The sequence below is a fragment of the Garra rufa genome, unplaced genomic scaffold (assembly GCF_049309525.1).
Source record: "Garra rufa unplaced genomic scaffold, GarRuf1.0 hap1_unplaced_015, whole genome shotgun sequence".
In the NCBI taxonomy this organism is placed as follows: Eukaryota; Metazoa; Chordata; class Actinopteri; order Cypriniformes; family Cyprinidae; genus Garra; species Garra rufa.
In genome coordinates this window covers 346,908-366,924 of record NW_027394290.1, presented here as the reverse complement: position 1 = coordinate 366,924, position 20,017 = coordinate 346,908, and the positions used below count along the sequence as shown (strand labels likewise).

The window sequence follows — 20,017 nt, the reverse complement described above, 5'->3', positions numbered from 1 at the left end:
CATGATTTACTCAAGATTCATTCAAAGTAGACACTAAAAATGATCATAACCAATGTCCATCACATATGTGGATTGATATATAAAAGTTTTAAATTTTTATTCTTTTCACTAACATTTATATATAAATATCGAATGAAACGTCCAGAATAAACAGCTGGCTTGTTTAACTGATTACCTTAAAAGTCCGTCGATATCGCCATTATTTATTACGGCTATTAACACGTTCTCCGACAAGCGGAAGCAATGAGACCTGTTTTCCGGGGTTGGTCATGTGACGTTCGGCATAAAGCCTATTAACATTGTATTTGAATACGCGTGCGCGTGTTACTTTCGGTTTCGTTTTAACGACCGCGCGAAACTCTCAGCAGTGCATAGCGTCCATTCTACAATACAATAGATTACTTTAACAAAACCTTGTCTTGAAAGTGGCAGGACACAAACGGGATTTTGAAAAAAGCGTGTCCCCACAGTGGAAATTATGCCTATGAGTGAGCGGTCCTCTGCAGCTGAGTTATCATTTGATTTGAATGTGTGCCGCGTTGAACAGTAGCCTCTATTAAGACTGAGGCGGCAGAATTGTATTTGACAGAATGTGCGCGCTCTAACACGAAATATAGATTGTGTGGACCTTTTAACTGTCCACAGTAAAACATCGTCATATCACACACACCTAATTGCAATGCAGTTTGTGCAGATCCGGAACAGGATAGTTGAGAGAAAAAAACAGCCGGTTCCTAGTTCAGCGGAGCGCAGTGTCAGTGACAGGGAGTGACTGACGGCTAATATCTCAAAAGTTAATTAAAGGGAATAATATAAAGATTAAGTTGAAATGGTTATGTAATGTTGGAGAGAAAGGTGAACCTGTCACACTGCAGCTCACAGCAGTCTGTGCAGTAGTTAGCCTAGCGAAAGTTTTGTAAAGAAATGAAACCAATTAAATGCCATTTATCGCAACTCTCTGCGATACCAATATTGCGTAGACTGTTATCGCGATAACGATAATTATTCGATATATCGTGCAGCCCTAATATATATATATATATATAATATATTATTTTATTTTTTTAAATATAGAAAATCAGATAGCAGCCTAAATGTAGATCAAAAATGATTTCAATACACAAATATAAACAATATTTTAAGTAAGGAATTTTATTTCACTATTTAGTGTATCTGCAGAATTTTTAAATATCAATTTAGGACAATTTATGACCCTTTTTAAGAGCTGCACAAGTAAAATGAACAGTATGAGTGGGATTGAACAATGTATGGTAGAATATTAAGCCATAAAATGACATGATTTATAATTCAGATACAGGTTCGCACACAGAAACAAAATATCTTATACAATGGCATTTCAGCCTTTATACCATTAAAAGGGATAAATCAAGTATATCATTTATTATATTTATTTAAAACAAATATTAGTGTCTTAATTGTTTAGATTTTTAACTAAAATATTAAATATAACAGTTTAACTCCACTCGAAGTGTAGTAACATCTAGAAGCAATATGAATGCTCCTGAGCTAAATTTCGAGTGTCCCAGAAAAGGGTATGAATACTTATGCAACGGGATCTTTTCAGTTTTTTATTTTTAATACATTTGCACAAATGTTAAAAACCTATTTTGCCATTGTGGACTAGGGAGTGTAGATTGATGTGGTCCAAAGCACGAGGAAAATCATTCAGAAATCTGTTCCTGTCAGCAAAAAGTAGTACTTCTAAGAGGTCTTCTTGTGGGTTTCCGCCAAAATAAAAGTCAACATTCATAAATGTTAGCATTGTAATTTTACTGTTGTTCTGTAAAATAAAATAAAAAGTAAGACAATGATAGCAATCATTCGTGTTCGTGCCAGTGTTTAATTTTGTTCGACTTCAGCCAAGAATTTTCATTTCGGTGCATCCCTAATCAAATTTTCATTTTTTTAGGTGAACTTTCCCTTTAAAGCTACATTCACTCTAAGGAGACTATTATTGCAACTTAAAAACACACAGTTTTAACCTAAGTTTGTGTGCTTGTGTTGATGCAGGCTGCTGTGAATCTGCCGCACAGGCCTCCTCTGCACTGCTCCACCTTGATCCCAGCGCTGTGCTTCTCCCTGCGCCTCCTCATGTGGGCCTGCCGGCTCAAGGACTCCTGGTGCTCCCTGCCCTGGATGCTGTTCATCTCGCTGGCGTCGCACCACATCCGCGACGGCGTTCGGCACGGTCTCTGGGTGTGTCCGTTTGGAAACACGGCGCCCATCTCTTATTGGCTGTACGTCACCATCACGGCCACTCTCCCTCACCTGTGCTCGGTGCTCATGTATCTGACCGGCACCAGAGACATGATCTCCACCAAACACGGAGTCGCCATCGACGTCTGAAACACTGGCTTGATCGTGGGGGATTATTTATTTTTCCCAGCAAAAACATGGCACTGGAAATATTTCCATTAGCTCTTTTCTGCTTCATTGCCATTCCAACATAATTCGTCCCTATTCCTTGAGAGATTTTCAGTACGTTTGATACTTTTAACTACTGTGGTCATTCAGGTATCAGTGTGAAATCAGGTTGTATTTACTGTGAAGACTGTGAATATTTTAATATGTATGATTTAGATTAGGGTTGGGCGATTTAAAAAATAATATAGATAGATATATTTTGCAGCCTTTTTGTACAATATGCTATATTTGATATAAAATCCATTACAGAGCAAATAGGGAAATTATATTATCAACATTTTAATCTGTTTTGCAGTATTTTGGCAATATTTAATAATAATTCAGAACAAGTTATGTACTCTAAAGTAGTTAGTTTTCTATGTATGAAATATGGTCAGAAGGTTCAAAATGGAGTTGAAAATATAATTTCTATATTTGCTGATTTGGATTTAGATTCTCATTGTTGCCAGGTAGATAATATTTAACAGTTGTTAATATCTAATCATTTATTAATATGCATCAATATTACAATATAAAGCAGGGATCTTCAAATCTGACCCGCAAGGTTCACTTTCCTGCAGAGTTTAGCTCTAACTCTAATCAAACACACCTGAGCATGCTAAACAAGGTCTTCAAGATCATTAGAAAATCACAGGTGAGTTTGATCAGGGTTGGAGCTAAACTCTTCAAAGCATTGGCCCTCCAGAGCAAGATTTGAGGAACCCTGATATAAAGTAATAAGCAACATTAAAACGCCACAAAGATTTTGATGAGATATTTGAGTGGTGAAACAAGTCACATGACCCTGTTGCAAAATCTGCAATTGTGTTGTTTTTTTCGGAGAATTGCGTGCTATAAACTTGAAATTGCAAGTTCTAAAGTCAATTACAAGACAAACTCACAATTCTGAGAAATGAAGTCAGAATTGCAAGATATAAACTCTAATTTCTGACCTTTCTCAGAATTGCAAGTTTATATCTCACAGTTGTGACTTTATTCTCAGAATTGTGAGTTTTTATCTCACAATTGACTTTATTCTCAGAATTGTGAGGTTTTTATCTCACAATTAACTTTTTTTTTCTCAGAATTGCGAGTTCATATCTGGCAATTGTGACTTTTTTTTTTTTTTTTTTTCTTTCAAAATTCTGAATTTATATCTCCCAGTTGTGACTTTTTTCCTCAGAATTGCAAGTTTATATCTCGCAATTGTGACGTTTTTCTGCTAACGGCTTGCTTATCTCGAAATTGTGACTTTTTTTTCTCAGAATTGAGAGTTTATATCTTGCAATTGTGACTTTCTTAAAATTCTGAGTTTATATCTCGAAATTGTGACTCTTCTCAGAATTAAAAGTTATGTCGCAATTGAATTATTAGTTTATATCTTGCAATTGTGACGTTTTTCTCAGAATTGTGAGTTTATATCTCGCAATTGTGGCGTTTTTCTGCTAACGGCTTATCTCGAAATTGTGACTTTTTTTTCTCAGAATTGAGTTTATATCTTGCAATTATGACTTTCTTGAAATTCTGAGTTTATATCCCGAAATTGTGACTCTTTTTCTTCTCAGAATTAAAAGTTTTTATGTCGCAATTGAATTATTAGTTTATATCTGGTAATTGTGACTTTTTTTCTCACAATTGCGAGTGTATATCTCGCAATTGTGACGTTTTTCTTAGAATTGCGAGTCTATATCTCGCAATTGTGACGTTTTTCTCAGAATTGTGAGTCTATATCTCGCAATTGTGACGTTTTTCTCAGAATTGTGAGTCTATATCTCGCAATTGTGGCGTTTTTCTCAGAATTGTGAGTCTATATCTCGCAATTGTGACGTTTTTCTGAGTTTATATCTCGCAATTGTGACGTTTTTCTCAGAATTGTGAGTTTATATCTTGCAATTATGACTTTCTTGAAATTCTGAGTTTATATCCCGAAATTGTGACTCTTTTTCTTCTCAGAATTAAAAGTTTTTATGTCGCAATTGAATTATTAGTTTATATCTGGTAATTGTGACTTTTTTTTCTCAGAATTGAGAGTTTATATCTTGCAATTGTGACTTTCTTAAAATTCTGAGTTTATATCTCGAAATTGTGACTCTTCTCAGAATTAAAAGTTATGTCGCAATTGAATTATTAGTTTATATCTTGCAATTGTGACGTTTTTCTCAGAATTGTGAGTTTATATCTCGCAATTGTGGCGTTTTTCTGCTAACGGCTTATCTCGAAATTGTGACTTTTTTTCTCAGAATTGAGTTTATATCTTGCAATTATGACTTTCTTGAAATTCTGAGTTTATATCCCGAAATTGTGACTCTTTTTCTTCTCAGAATTAAAAGTTTTTATGTCGCAATTGAATTATTAGTTTATATCTGGTAATTGTGACTTTTTTTCTCACAATTGCGAGTGTATATCTCGCAATTGTGACGTTTTTCTTAGAATTGCGAGTCTATATCTCGCAATTGTGACGTTTTTCTCAGAATTGTGAGTCTATATCTCGCAATTGTGACGTTTTTCTCAGAATTGTGAGTCTATATCTCGCAATTGTGGCGTTTTTCTCAGAATTGTGAGTCTATATCTCGCAATTGTGACGTTTTTCTGAGTTTATATCTCGCAATTGTGACGTTTTTCTCAGAATTGTGAGTTTATATCTCGCAATTGTGGCGTTTTTCTCAGAATTGTGAGTCTATATCTCGCAATTGTGACCTTTTTCTCAGAATTGTGAGTGTATATCTCGCAATTGTGACGTTTTTCTCTGAATTGCGAGTTTATGTCTCGCAATTGTGACGTTTTTCTCAGAATTGCGAGTTTGTCTCGCAATTGTGACGTTTTTCTCAGAATTGCTAGTTTATGTCTCGCAATTGTGACGTTTTTCTCAGAATTGCGAGTTTGTCTCGCAATTGTGACGTTTTTCTCAGAATTGTGAGTTTATATCTCGCAATTGTGGCGTTTTTCTCAGAATTGTGAGTCTATATCTCGCAATTGTGACCTTTTTCTCAGAATTGTGAGTGTATATCTCGCAATTGTGACGTTTTTCTCTGAATTGCGAGTTTATGTCTCGCAATTGTGACGTTTTTCTCAGAATTGCGAGTTTGTCTCGCAATTGTGACGTTTTTCTCAGAATTGCTAGTTTATGTCTCGCAATTGTGACGTTTTTCTCAGAATTGCGAGTTTGTCTCGCAATTGTGACGTTTTTCTCAGAATTGCGAGTTTATGTCTCGCAATTAGGGTTGGGCATCGTTTTGATTTGAACGATTCTGATTCCGATTCTTCCTTTCGATTTCGGTTCTTTTCGATTCTCAATTCCGATTCTTTGTGGGCTGAGTCAAAACATGTCACAGGCTCATTTGATTTCACAGAGGATAATTTTATTTTGATTCAATATGAGTTTTAGTTTTAGGAGCTGCAGCCCATGTAGGAGAAAATTAGGAATGCCTCTGCACCAGCCCAAAAACAGATTTATATATGCAGAACTTGCACCCTGGTCTGGACTCTCTGTGCATGACGAGACAGTGGACCTGCGCAGCACGTCAAACACGCTACACCCCTTAATTTGTACATCATGCAGGCGTAGGTGTTTCGTTATATTCGTAGTGCATCCTCCCGTGCAAGATATCATTTTGTCACGTGTTGCATGTAAAAACACAGGAAGAGCGCGCTCTCGCTGAACGCAATTTAGTCCATCGCTCTTTTACTTTGTGGATAGTAATTTTGAGTCGTTTGTTCCGCGGTTGTCCACAGCCTATCGTTAAACATGTCTATCGCATTTGTGGCACGAAAATTTTCGCGCAATCGTGCTGCTTGTATGAGGAGGTTTGCAAGGTACCAGCTGAAGTGCAGCAAGGACTTTGCAGCTTTGATTATGGACTATAAAAACGCTGATTACCTCGCAAAAACGCGACATCATGCGTCCTGTTCCGTGCTCCAGCACGGTTAGCGCTCACACTGCATGCTAACCGCGCCCGAGTCCAACTTTACCGTCCCACCTCTTCCACGGCTCGGAGCACTCACACTAGTCAAACGAACCGCGCTTTGGTGGTCAAACGCACTTGGGCACGGTTCAAACTGCCTAGTGTGAGTACACCCTTGAAATAAAGCCACACTTTTGAGCGCCGCTTACCGTGCTCCATAGCTGCAACTGAACAAGCGCGCGGCAAGCATTTCCAGAAATACGGTGGCCACAATGGAAACCAAAACTTGCGTGTTTGGAACCGATGATCGGAATCGAAAACAAATTTTATAAACGATTCCAATGGCATCGTTATTTTTTAAACGGTTCCAAGTTGGAACCGGTTCTCGATGCCCAACCCTACTCGCAATTGTGACGTTTTTCTCAGAATTGTGAGTTTATATCTCGCAATTGTGACGTTTTTTTTTCTCACAATTGCGAGTGTATATTTCGCAATTGCAAGAGTGTGTATCTCGCAATTGTGGCGTTTTTCTCAGAATTGCGAGTTTGTCTCGCAATTGTGACGTTTTTCTCAGAATTGCGAGTTTATGTCTCGCAATTGTGGCGTTTTTCTCAGAATTGCGAGTTTATGTCTTGCAATTGTGACTTCATAACACACACTTGCGAGTTAAGTCAGAATTGTGAGATATAAACTATTTCTATTGAGCAATTCTGAGAAGGTATCAGTCTTTTTTCCCTCTAAACAATTGACTTTATAACTTGCACAGTTTTTCGCAATTTATGCAGTATCATGCAATTCTGAGGGGAAAAAAAGTACAAATTATGACTTTATATCAAGCAAATTCTGACTTTATTTCTTAGAACTGCAAATTTATATCTCGCAGTTGTGACTTTTTGGTATCAGTCTTCTTTCCCTCTCAAAATTGGACTTTATAACTTGCAATTGTGACTTTATATCACACAATTCTGAGAAAAAAAAAAAGTATGAATTGTGACTTTATATCTTGCAATCTTGACTATAACTCGCAATTGTAAGTTTAAATCTCGCAATTTTGACTTTATCAGAATTGCAAGTTTATATCTCACAAAGAGTAAATTTGCAATTGCGAGGAAAAAAGGCACAGTTACCTTTTTTTTATTGATTGGTGGAAACTGTCTTATATAGAAATTACTGGATTTCACCTATGGACATTTGTGCAACAGTGGTAAATGTGACTAAATCCTAATACCATTTTTGCTACTGAAATAACATTTAAAATGTTATTAGAACATTAGTTTTAATGCTATTAAAATAACTCAATAGCTAAAAGTGCTTTAAAATCTAGTTCTGTAATTTATAACGCCAATAACATGGATGTGAATGTTAGATATTATCGCCCAGCCCTAGTTTATTGAGTCTGGATTCACCTTTACTAACCTTACTTAAAAGCTTCAGCATTGTGTTGTCATATTTAGCTTAGTGGTATAGACTTGTCTATTCAAACAATGCCATTTACTGCTTTTATTTTCCGAAGGAAGCCACAGACACAAGGCTGGATTCAGGATGTGTCACGATGTGTCATGTGTATTGATGGTCTTTGTGCTTGTGAGAGCTGATGCTGTGTTGTGTATTTGCAGCTGAGGATCACTGTAGGCGTACTTGAAGGACCTTACTCTCTCTTTAGTGTGTTTAAGCAGCGCTGGTAGATCTAGTTGAACTTTTAAAATGGTACAAAGATTATTGCTGCCTTTTTAGCCACAGGCTTTGGAATAACTGTAAATATGACTCGCTGACTTAACGTTTATTTCCAAACAACTTTTAAACAATTAACTGTTAGCAATTGTCTTTGTATACACACTGCAATTTAACATCTTGGCAATTATTTAAGGTCGATTAGTTAAGTACACACTGAAAATGCACTCAGTCTGAGGCCATCAAAGATGTCTATGAGTTTGTTTCTTCATCAAATTTAGAGAAATGTAGCATTGCATCACTTGCCCACCAATGGATCCTCTGTAGTGAATGGGTGCCGTCAGAATGAGAGTCCAAACAGCTGATAACATCTCAATAATCCACAAGTAACCCACACCACTCCAGTCCATCCGTTAACATCTTGAGAAGAAAAAAAGCTGCTTTAAAAAAAAAAAAAAAAAAATCTTTTTAACTTTTAACCATCACTTCTGGCCAAAATATGAGTTCATAATAGCGCATCCTCCAGTGAAAAAGTCCATCTTTTTAGACTGTTTTCGCTTCTAAACAGTGCTTAATCTGTGCAGATTTCTCTCCTGTTTCGGACCAGACAACTTTTTCAATGGAGGAAGTTTTATTATAGATTATGAACTTGTATTTTAAATGTAAGCAACATTTTGAAGTTCAAAATGTCTTCATGATGGACTTGTTTCTTACAAACACAGCTTTTGGCTTCACAAGATGTTACTTGGAGTTTATATCTGACTTTTTTTATTCTTAGAATTGCAGATTTGTCACGTAATTGTGACTTTTTTTTTCTTAGAATTGCAAGTTTATATCTCGCAATTGTGACTTTATATCACAATTCTAAGAAAAAAAATATGAATTGTGACTACCTTGCAATCTTGACTATAACTCGCAATTGTAAGTTTATATAAGATGTTTTTTAATTTAAACCTTCACTTCTGGCTAAAATATGAGTCCATAATAACTAGGGCTGGGTATTGTGACCAATTCGGCGATTAGCTGTCAATATTTCATTTAAAATTTGGGGATTTCCCGAATCGATATCGTTGCATTAAATTGAAGATCGATTAAAATCGGAGAATCTATATTTTTTTTACCCAGCCCTAATAATAACGCTTCCTCTAGTGAAAAAGTCCATCTTTTTGGACTGTTTTCGCTTTTAAACAGTGCTTAATCTGTGCCGATTTCTCTCCTGTTTCGGATCAGACGACTTTTTCACTGGAGGAAGCGTTATTATGGATTATGGACTTTTTTTGAAGTTCAAAACGTCTTCATGATGGACTTGTTTCTTGCAAACGCACAGCTTTTGGCTTCACAAGATGTTGACTATTTCTCAGAATTGCGAGTTTATGTCTCACATTTGTGGCTTTTTTTATTCTTAGAATTGCAGATTTGTCATTCAATTTTGACTTTTCTCAGAATTGCAAGTTTATATCTCGCAATTGTGACTTTTTGGTATCGTTCTTCTTTCCCCCTCAAAATTGTGACTTTATATCACGCAATTCAGAAAAAAAACTATGAATTGTGACTTTATATCTTGCAGTCTTGACTATAACTCAATTGGAAGTTTATATAAGATGTTTTTTACTTTAAACCATCACTTCTGACCAAAATATGAGTGCATAATAACGCTTCCTCCAGTGAAAAAGTCTGTCTTTTTAGACTGTTTTCGCACGCTAAACAGTGCTTTATCTGTGCAGATTTCTCTCCTGTTTCGGATCAGACTAATTTTTTCACTGGAGGAAGCATTATTATGAATTATGGACTTGTATTTTTGGACTTTATAACTTGCAATTGTGACTTTATATCACACAATTCTGAGAAAGAAAAAAAAGTATGAATTGTGACTTTATATCTTGACTATAACTCACAATTGTGAGTTTATATCTCACAATTTTGACTTTCTCAGAATTGCAAGTTTATAACTCACAATTTTGAGACAAGTCAGAATTGCCTTTATTTTTAATTCAGTACCATTTTTTTGCGACTGAAGTAAAATGTTATTAAAACATCAGTTTTAATGCTTGCGATTTTCTTGAAGAAAAAAAGCTGCGTTTGTAAGAAAAAATGTAGCATTAAGATTTTTTTTTTTTACTTTAAACCGTCACTTCTAACCAAAATATGAGTCCGTAATAGCGCTTCCTCTAGTGAAAAAGTCCATCTTTTCAGACTGTTTTCGCTTCTAAGTGGTGCTTAATCTGTGCAGATTTCTCTCCTGTTTTGGACCAGATGACTTTTTCACTGGAGGAAGCGTTATTATGGATTATGAACTTGTATGTTAGCTGTAAGCAACATTTTAAAGTTCAAAACGTCTTCATGATGGACTTGTTTCTTACAAACACACAGCTTTTGGCTTCACAAGATGTTAACGGATGGACTGGAGTGGTGTGGATGACTTGTGGATTATTGAGATGTTTTTATCAGCTGTTTGGACTCTCATTCTGACGGCACCCATTCACTGCAGAGGATCCATTGGTGAGCAAATGATGCTACATTTCTCTAAATCTGATGAAGAAACAAACTCATTTACATCTTGGATGGCCTGAGGAACTGAGTACATTTTAACCCATTTTTTGGGTAAACTATTCCTTTAATTTTGTTTTAATTCAGTTGTGTGCCATCATAGTTGTTTTTATAATGTAAAATTATATTAAGTAAGCAGGCACACAAACACAATTTGCTGTTACAGACTGCTGTTGTGATATTAGCGTTGTTAAATGCTTAAATAGGCACAAACTACACTCACGATGCCACAGAAGAACCTCTTTTGTTCAAATGGTTCCATAAAGAACCTTTAACATCTGAAGAACCTTTCTGTTTCTCAAAAGAATCTTTGTGGCCAAAGAAGGTTCTTCTATGGCATCGCTGTGAAGAACCTTTTAAAGCACCTTTTTTTTTTTTTAAGAGTGTCTTTCCATCATTATACTTAAATGTTTAAAATATTTTAAGGAGTATGAATTGTTTTTTTTTTCTTATAACTTTTGACTAGTGGTGCATATAAAACAGCTGCATTTTTTTTTTTTTTTTTTTTTGCCAAATGCATTTAACTGCATCAAGAAGCCCTGAATTACAGCTGTGGAGACGTGTGTGCTTCCATGCCTATTTCAAGAAGTAGTGATAGAGTTGTGCATTTATTGATTTCCCATGCTAATAAGGGAAGCAAAGTTATATTTTTGGTTTGATGCCTAATGTTTAAATCACTTGTCGAGGCCTTCTCAAACCTGCAGAGGGAGCTGTAGACCAACTCCAGCCATGTGTTTTTCTTTATTCGTGTTATATATTCATTTTGGGTTGTTTTTTGTTAATGTTGTAAATATTTATTTTATGTATATGCTTTTTTTGCACATGATTTGGATTTGTCAATAATGTGGTGTTGATGCGTAGTCAAGAAATGACTGAAAGCATTATTTATTTCTGAAAACTGTCACAGTCACACTAAAGGTGCACCCGTCTGTTTCAGTGGCTTTCTGTCTTCATTTGTTGATTTTTGTTTCCTTCCTCTTTGAAGCCATATTGGAGCTCCATTTGATACTTGATAAAATATAATGGTAATAAACTAGTAATAAACTCATATTGAATTATTCCACTCAACCTGTAGGCAAATGATGAATAATTATATTTAAAATGCAATTCACCGAATATTTAGGGCACTATAACGTAATCATAGTAATAATAATTCTTGTTGTTGTTATTATTATTATTAAATATTTGCTTTTTAAGTTGTTAAAAATGCTGCTGTGTCCACAAATCCCTGATCAAAATAGACACAAATGTTTCAGATTATCCCAAGACAAAAAAAAAATAATAATAATAATATTTAATAATAATTTAACACAAAACTGTCACAAATGTTAATGTTAAGATTAATACGATTCGATTACAATTATTACTATTATTAATTCTGATTACTATTATCCCAGGACAAAAAATAAATAAATAAAAATATAATAATAATAATGATAATTATAATAAATAACAATACAAAACTGTCAAAAATATTAAGATTAATATGGTCAGTTTATAATACATTAATAATAAATTAGATTGATTATTGTCCCAAGACAAAACTAAATAAATTAATAATAATAATAATAGAACACAAAAAACAGATACAAATGTTAATTTTCAGATTAAAAAATCTGATTAATATGGTCAGATTACTGTTAATTACAAATACTAATTCAGATTACTATCAACCCAAGACAATAAAAAAAATATATAATAATAATTTAACACAAAACTGTCACAAATGTTAATGTTCAGATGAATAAAAATGAAGATGAATATAATCAGATTGCAATTGTTACTATTATTAATTTAGATTACTATTATCCCTAGGGGAAAAAAAAACTAAATAAATATAATGATAATCATAATGATAATTATAATAAGAAATAACAATACAAAACTGTCACAAATATTAAGAATAAGATTAATATGGTCAGTTTACTATACATTGCTATTAATACTTTAGATTGATTATTATCCCGAGACAAAACTAAATTAATTAATACAAAAAACAGTTACAAATGGTAATTTTCAGATTTTATATATATATATATATATATATATATCTCATTAATATCATCAGATTACTATTAATTCCTACACTGTAAAAAGTTTATCAGTTTCAACTTAACTTAAGTTTAGCAGCTGCCTTAAAAATTTAAGTTAAATCAACTCAAGTCATTTCAACTCACAAGTTAAATCAACTCAATTTTGTTGTAATAAGTTAAAATGACTTGTAGTTTTAAGCTGATTTAACTTAAAATTTTAAGACAGCTGCTGAACTTAGGTTTTTAAGTTGAATCTGGTGAAAACTTTTTTTTTACAGTGTATTAATTCAGATTATTGTTAACCCAAGACTAAATAAATACATTTAAAATAATAATATAACACCAAAAAAAAACTGTCAATGTTAATGTTCAGATGAAAAGTTAAGAATAATATGTGACCCTGAACCACAAAACCAGTCATAAGTAGCATGTGTATATTTGTGAAGTATTGCTAAGTAATATGCATTACCAAGAACTTCATTTAGACAACTTTAAAGGCATTTTTCTCAATATTTAGATTTTTTTTTTTTTTTTGCACACTCACGATTCCAGATTTTCAAATAGTTGTATCTCAGCCAAATATTGTCCTATCCTATTACATGTTAATACAATGTTTAGTGACTTCTGTGATTGATAAAAATTAAAGGTAAATTTTTTGCTCAATTAGTGGACTTTAACAGGATTTTTACATTCCCCTCAAACTCTTTAGACAAAAACAAACAAAAAAAAAAAAACATTAGCCCTTATTCATATCCCACTGGCGGCCAAAACTAACCTGATGGAGCCACTGACTGACATTGTTTGAAACCGCATAATCAACATCTTGATCTGCAGATGAAATGATTTAGATGAACATGTAAATATTAGGATTATGTGATTTAAAGTCAATATAACGTGTGAATCCCCACAGACTACCAATGGCACACTCAAATATTGGAGGTATATGATTTCACCGAGCGCCTGGCCGAGTAACAGTACTTCGGCTGTAGAAATTCAACAAGCAACTAAATCCCTCGCCTGATTTTCATGATTAAATATTTGTAAACCGGTACGAGCGAGCTGCTGAATTTTCTGCTTCAAACAAACTGACCATATCAGCCTTTTTTCAGATAAAATAACTTTTATTTCACAAAAATATAGACAGGAGAATAATAAATCAGCTTATGTTGTACAGAAAAAATATACTATGTACATTTACTGTGGACGCCTTTGAGTTCACCTTCCCCGATTTGCCAGGCAACAGTAGTCCAATGTTACGAACACATCTGGATTTGACATCATGCATGCAACATTATAAAAAATGCAGAGAGGAAGCGGGAAATGCACTTTTTTCTCCAAGAACCTGTCCTGCTGGAAGTATAAAGTCCCTCCGTCCTGCCAGTAACAGATGATTGCTGATCGATCGGCTTGTTTGCTTTGGTTGGCTTTTCTGGAATGGTGCATTAGTTTCCTTCAGCGCCAGATTGAATTTCTCTGATGCAAGACTTGATGGTCAGTGCGGAGCGACTGTAACACACGCCAGGCCAAGAACAGCCGCTAATGAGTCGCTTTACAGACGGAAAAATACGATAGAAGGCTAAAAATAAACAATTCAGCGGTAAGAAGATATTTCCAGCGTGTTACAGTGTTTTTGCTGAAGTGGTTCTCAACTGGTCACAAACCAAACGAGGCGAACCCGAAAAAATAAGATGGAACGAAACCACACAACTGTGCTTATCATTGACTGTACTCAATTGGTGTTTTAGTGAAAACGTGTTGCTTGAAAGACCAGCAAAATTAGACCGATACCAAACTGCATGGAACAAAATAAAAAATCATATTTTAAAAAAGCCCTGAACTGATTTTTATGGAAGCCCGTTTCCGCCACTGAATAAAACAATAGGTAATTACAACTTTTTATCTCACAATTCTGATCTTTCTTTCAGAAATGCAAGTTTATATCTTGCAATTGTGACTATAACACGCAACAGATAACAGATTCTGAGAACATCAAAGTCCCTTTAAGGCATTCTGTAGTCTTTGAGAACATCCTACTTTTTTCCCCCTCAAAATTAGATTTTGTAACTCAAGTTGCCAGTTTGTATCTCACAATTCTGAGAAAAACAATAGAATAGCGAGATATAAACTCGCAATTGCAAAAAAAAGTCACATTTGCAATATACAAACTCGCATTTGAGAAATAAGTCGGAATTGCGAGTAAAAAAGTCTGACTTACCAGATACAAACTCACATTTGCGTGAAAGTCAAAAAATGCATGAAAAACAGATATAAACTCGCAATTGCGAGAAAAAAGTCAGAATTACGAGATAAAACTCACATTTGAGGAAACAAGTCAGAATTGCCAGATACAAACTCACATTTGCGAGAAAGACAAAAAATGCATGAAAAACATAAACTTGCAACTGCGAGAAAAAAAAGTCAGAATTACGAGATACAAACTCACATTTCTGAGAAAAAAAGTAAAAAAAAAATGCATGAAAAACAGATTTGTGAGATATAAACTCACAATTGCGAGAAAAAAGTCAGAATTGCGAGAAAAAAAGTCAGATTTATGATATAATCCCTCATTTGCGAGAAAAAAGTAATAATTGTGAGATGCAAACTCACATTTGAGAGAGAATTTAGAAGTGCAAGAAATAAAGTCAGATTTGTGAGATACAAACTCACATTAGCCAGTAAAAAGTCAGAATTGCAAGAAAAAAAAAGATTTATGATATAACTCGCAATTGCAAGAAAAAAAGAATTGCGCGATACATTTGAGAGAAAAGTCAGAATTGCAAGAAAAAATGTCAGTTTTGTGAGAAAAGTCAGAATTGTGAGTTTATATCATACAACTCTGAGAAAAAAGTCAGAATTGCGAGAAAATGGTCAGAATTGCGAAAAAAAAAGTCAGAATTGTGAGATAAATTCGCATTTGCGAGAAAATAGAATTGCGAGATAAAAACTTGCATTTGCGAGAATAATCTGAATTGTGAGTTTGTATCTCAATTCTGAGAAAAAAGTCAGAATTGCGAGAAAAAGTCAGAATAGCAAGATATAAACTCGCAATGGCAAGAAAAAAAAAGTCAGAATTCTGAGATACTAGCTCGCATTTTTTTTTAATCTAATCTAATTGAATCTAATCTAATCTAATCTAATCTAAAATTCAAGAGAAAAGTCAGAATTGTGAGTTTGTATCTCACAACTCTGAGAAAAAGTCAGGATTTCCTGCAAGAAAAAAATAACCGCGAGATGACTCTTTTTAAATGTAAGTTTGTATCTCACAGTTCTGACTTTTTTTCTTGTAGTCATAATTTTATATCCCATAAATATTTATAAATATTTATTTTTTCGCAATTCTGACTTTTTTTCTTGCAAATGCGAGTTTGTATTTGACAATTCTGTCTTTTCTCTTAAATGTGAGTTTGTATCTCAGAATTGTGAAAAAAAAGTCAGAATTGCCAAATACAAACTTGCATTTGCAAGAAAAAAAAATTGATTTGTAAGATATAAACTTGCAATTGCAAGAAAAAAAGTCCGAATTGTCAGATACAAACTCGCATTTGTGAGAAAAAAAGTCTAAATTACGGAAAGAAGTCAGAATTGCAGATTCAAACTTGCATTTGTGAGAAAAAAAAGTCAGAATTGCAGATACAAACTTGCATTTGTGAGAGAAAAAAGTCCGAATTGCAAGAAAAAAAGTCAAAATTGGGACATGCTAACTCGCGTTTGTGAGAAAAAAAGTCAGAAAAAAAAAAAAAAGTCAAAATTGGGACATACAAACTCGCGTTTGTGAGAAAAAAAGTCAGAATTGCAGATACAAACTTGCATTTGTGAGAGAAAAAAGTCCGAATTGCAAGAAAAAAAGTCAAAATTGGGACATACAAACTCGCGTTTGTGAGAAAAAAAGTCAGAAAAAAAAAAAAAAAGTCAAAATTGGGACATACAAACTCGCGTTTGTGAGAAAAAAAGTCAGAAAAAAAAAAAAAAGTCAAAATTGGGACATACAAACTCGCGTTTGTGAGAAAAAAAGTCAGAATTGCAGATACAAACTTGCATTTGTGAGAGAAAAAAGTCCGAATTGCAAGAAAAAAAGTCAAAATTGGGACATGCTAACTCGCGTTTGTGAGAAAAAAAGTCAGAAAAAAAAAAAAAAGTCAAAATTGGGACATACAAACTCGCGTTTGTGAGAAAAAAAGTCAGAATTGCAAAAAAAATCTGATTTGTGAGATATAAACTTACAATTGCAAGAAAAATAGAATTGCGAGATACAAACTCACATTTAAGAAAAAAGTCCGAATTGCAAAATACAAGCTTGCATTTGCAAGAAAAAAAGTAAAATGGCCAGATACAAATTCGCATTGGTGAGGGGGGAAAAAAAAATCAGATTTGCAGAAAAAGTCAGATTTGTGAGATACAAACTCGCATTTGTGAGAAAAAAGTCAGAATTGCAAGAAAAAAAAGTTAGAATTCCGATATATAAACTCACAATTGTGAGGAAAAAAAAGTCACAATTGCCAGATACAGTCGCGAGAAAAATAGTCAGAATTACAGAAAGTAGTAAAAATTTCCAGATCCAAACTTGCATTTGCGAGAAAAAAAATCAGAATTGCAGAAACAGGTCAGATTTGTGAGAAAAAAAGTCAGAATTGCAGAAACAGGTCAGATTTGTGAGAAAAAAAAGTCAGAATTGCGAGAAAAAAGTCATAATTGTGAGAAAAAAAAAATGTCAAAATTGGGAGATACAAACTTGCATTTAAGAGAAAAGTCATAATTGTGAGTTTTTTCAGTCAGAATTGTGAGATTAAAAACTTGCAATAACAATTCATTAAATTATTATTATTCAGTGGCGGAAATGGGCTTCCATAGCTTTTAAGTAGTCATTTTTGTTTACTTTGCATGACAAACAATTTAGCCCTTATGCATTGCTGAAAAACCTAAAATGACTGACCTTTAAAAACTATGCTATATTATCACCAAATGTTGGATTCCACCTTTTTGTCAACTTGTTTTCTTATAATTAGCAAAGGTTACTTCTTTCTTTCTTTCTGGAACAGACTAGTCGTAGGCCTTGCTGATCTAAGCTCAGTTTTTGAGTGGAAACAAAGCATTATTTGTTTATAATTTTGGCAATATTGACTCAGCTGAGGTAATATCCACAAAATGAGCTGCATGATGAGCTCAGAACAGTGAAACCTATGATCAGTCAGCTCCAGAAAGAAATACAAAACCTGTGCTAATTGAAAGAAAACATATATGTAAGATGATCGAATACAATATTTGTTAGTAATATTGCATAACAGGAAATTCACGGTGGTATTCCGGTGGTGTTGCCACATGGCGTCCCATGTCAAATCTGGATCCTGAAACAAAACCAGTTGAGAACCACGAATGTTTCTGATCATCATGTCAATCCAACTAAATTACCGACCAAATCTCACATGCTTTAATCAAAGCAGGAAAGGAAGAATATATGACCGACTAAACCAAGAGTATCGTCTTAAACATGACTGACTGATATTTTTTATACATCCATTGGAAATGGTATTATGAATACTTAAAGAGAAGTATCATTATATCAGAAGAGCACCAATCCCATAGGCCACAATGCAGTATGAATACTACAAAAACACAAATCATCTTGCTGGTGGAACAGAAACAGGCAGAATGGTGCAAAATGCATGAAAGAAATGTACAAAAAAACATCTGGCAAACATCTTCAGTCAATTATCAGAATTGATCACAGTGACATTTTTTTATAAAATGACCCCAGTTATTTTTAGTTGCACTTTTGGTCTTTATATAACATTGCTGTTATCGAGAAGAAACCCAAATGAATAGGAATTTGGTGCCAAAGCCAGATTAGGAGTTTGTATGTTTAGAAAAAAAAAAAAAAAAGAAGAAGCAAAAAACTGATAAATATGGAAGCTGTTTTTCCATCACATTATAGGGAAGAAAAAAAAACTTTTTTCTGAGTTTGCGTTTATATCTTACAATTTTGTATTCTTTTTGCACTATGTTAACTTGGGATGCTATAAAGTCAAGATTGTATAAATTAAGAATTGTTAGATCATGTAAACTCATAATTGTGGGGGGAAAAGTCAGACTTGCGAGATATTTTCAATTCTGAGAAGTTGGAATTCGAAATTACCTCTTTTATTTTTTTTTATTTATTAAACAGAAATGTGAATGTAAACTTAGAACTGTGGGGGAAAAGTAAGAATTGCGAGAGGAATAAAAAGGATTGGGAGATATAAACACTTCTGAGAAAAATAAATAAAATAAAAAAACTGTAAGATATTTAATTCTAAGAAGTTGGAACTGTGAGATATAAACCTACCTCTTATTTATTTATTTGTTTATTAATTTATGATGTAAACTCAGAATTGTGGGTGGAAAGTCAGAATTACAAGGAAAAAAAAATATTATATAGATATAAACTCTTATTTCTGAGAAAAAGAAATCTTAAAATTCTGAGAAGTTACCTCTTAATTTTTTTTTTTTTTTACTCAGAATTGTAGGAAAAAAGTCAGAATTACAAAAAATAATAATAATAATAATTGTGAGATATAAACTCACTTCTGAGAAAAAAAACAATAAAATCTTCAATTCTAAGAAGTTAGAATCTGAAGATATAAACTTGAAATTACCCATTTAATTTAATATTTTATTTAAGATGTAAACTCAGAATTGTGGGGGAAAAGTCAGATTTACTAGGGAAAAAAACAGATTTGTGATTCTAGATGTAAACTTAGAATTGTGGGGAAAAAAGTCAGAATTGCAATAATAATAATAATAATAATAATAATAATAATTGTGAGATATAAATTTACAATTTACAAACTCGCAAGAATTTTGAGATATAAACTCACTTCTGAGAAATTTTAAGTAAATTTTAAATAATTTTTAAGTAAAAATTTTAAGAAGAAGTTGGAATCATGAGATCTATACTTGAAATTACCTCTTTAATTAATTAATTTAAGATGTATAAGTCATAATTGCAAGGGAAAAAAGAAAATTGTGAGATATAAACTCCAACTTCTGAGAAAAATAAATAAATAAATGAAATCTTCAGTTCTCAGAAGTCGGAATTGTGAGATAAACTCAAAATTACCTCAAAGTTACACAGAATTGTAGAAAAAAGTAAAAAATAAAAAAATAAAAAAATATGCAATATATATTTTATTCTGAGCAGCTGGAATTGTGATTTATAAACTTGCAATTCACAAACTCGCAAGAATTGTGGAAAAAAAGTCAGAATTGCGAGGGAAAAAACAGAATTGTGAGATACAAACTCACTTCTGAGAAAAAATAATTGCAAGATATCTTCAATTCTAAGTTGGAATCGTGAGACATAAACTTAAAATGGCCTCTTTTATTTATTCATTTATTTTTTTAAGATGTAAACTCAGAATTGTAGGGGAAAAGTCATAATTGCAATGGAAAAAAAAGACAAAATTG

General features: G+C 33.3%; 1 pseudogene; it reads left to right on the top strand.

Annotated features, from left to right (window-relative positions):
• Nucleotides 1–2,025: 2,025 nt before the first annotated feature.
• LOC141315243 (transmembrane protein 267 pseudogene) lies at nt 2,026–2,367 on the top strand (annotated as a pseudogene).
• The last annotated feature ends 17,650 nt before the right edge of the window (nt 2,368–20,017 follow it).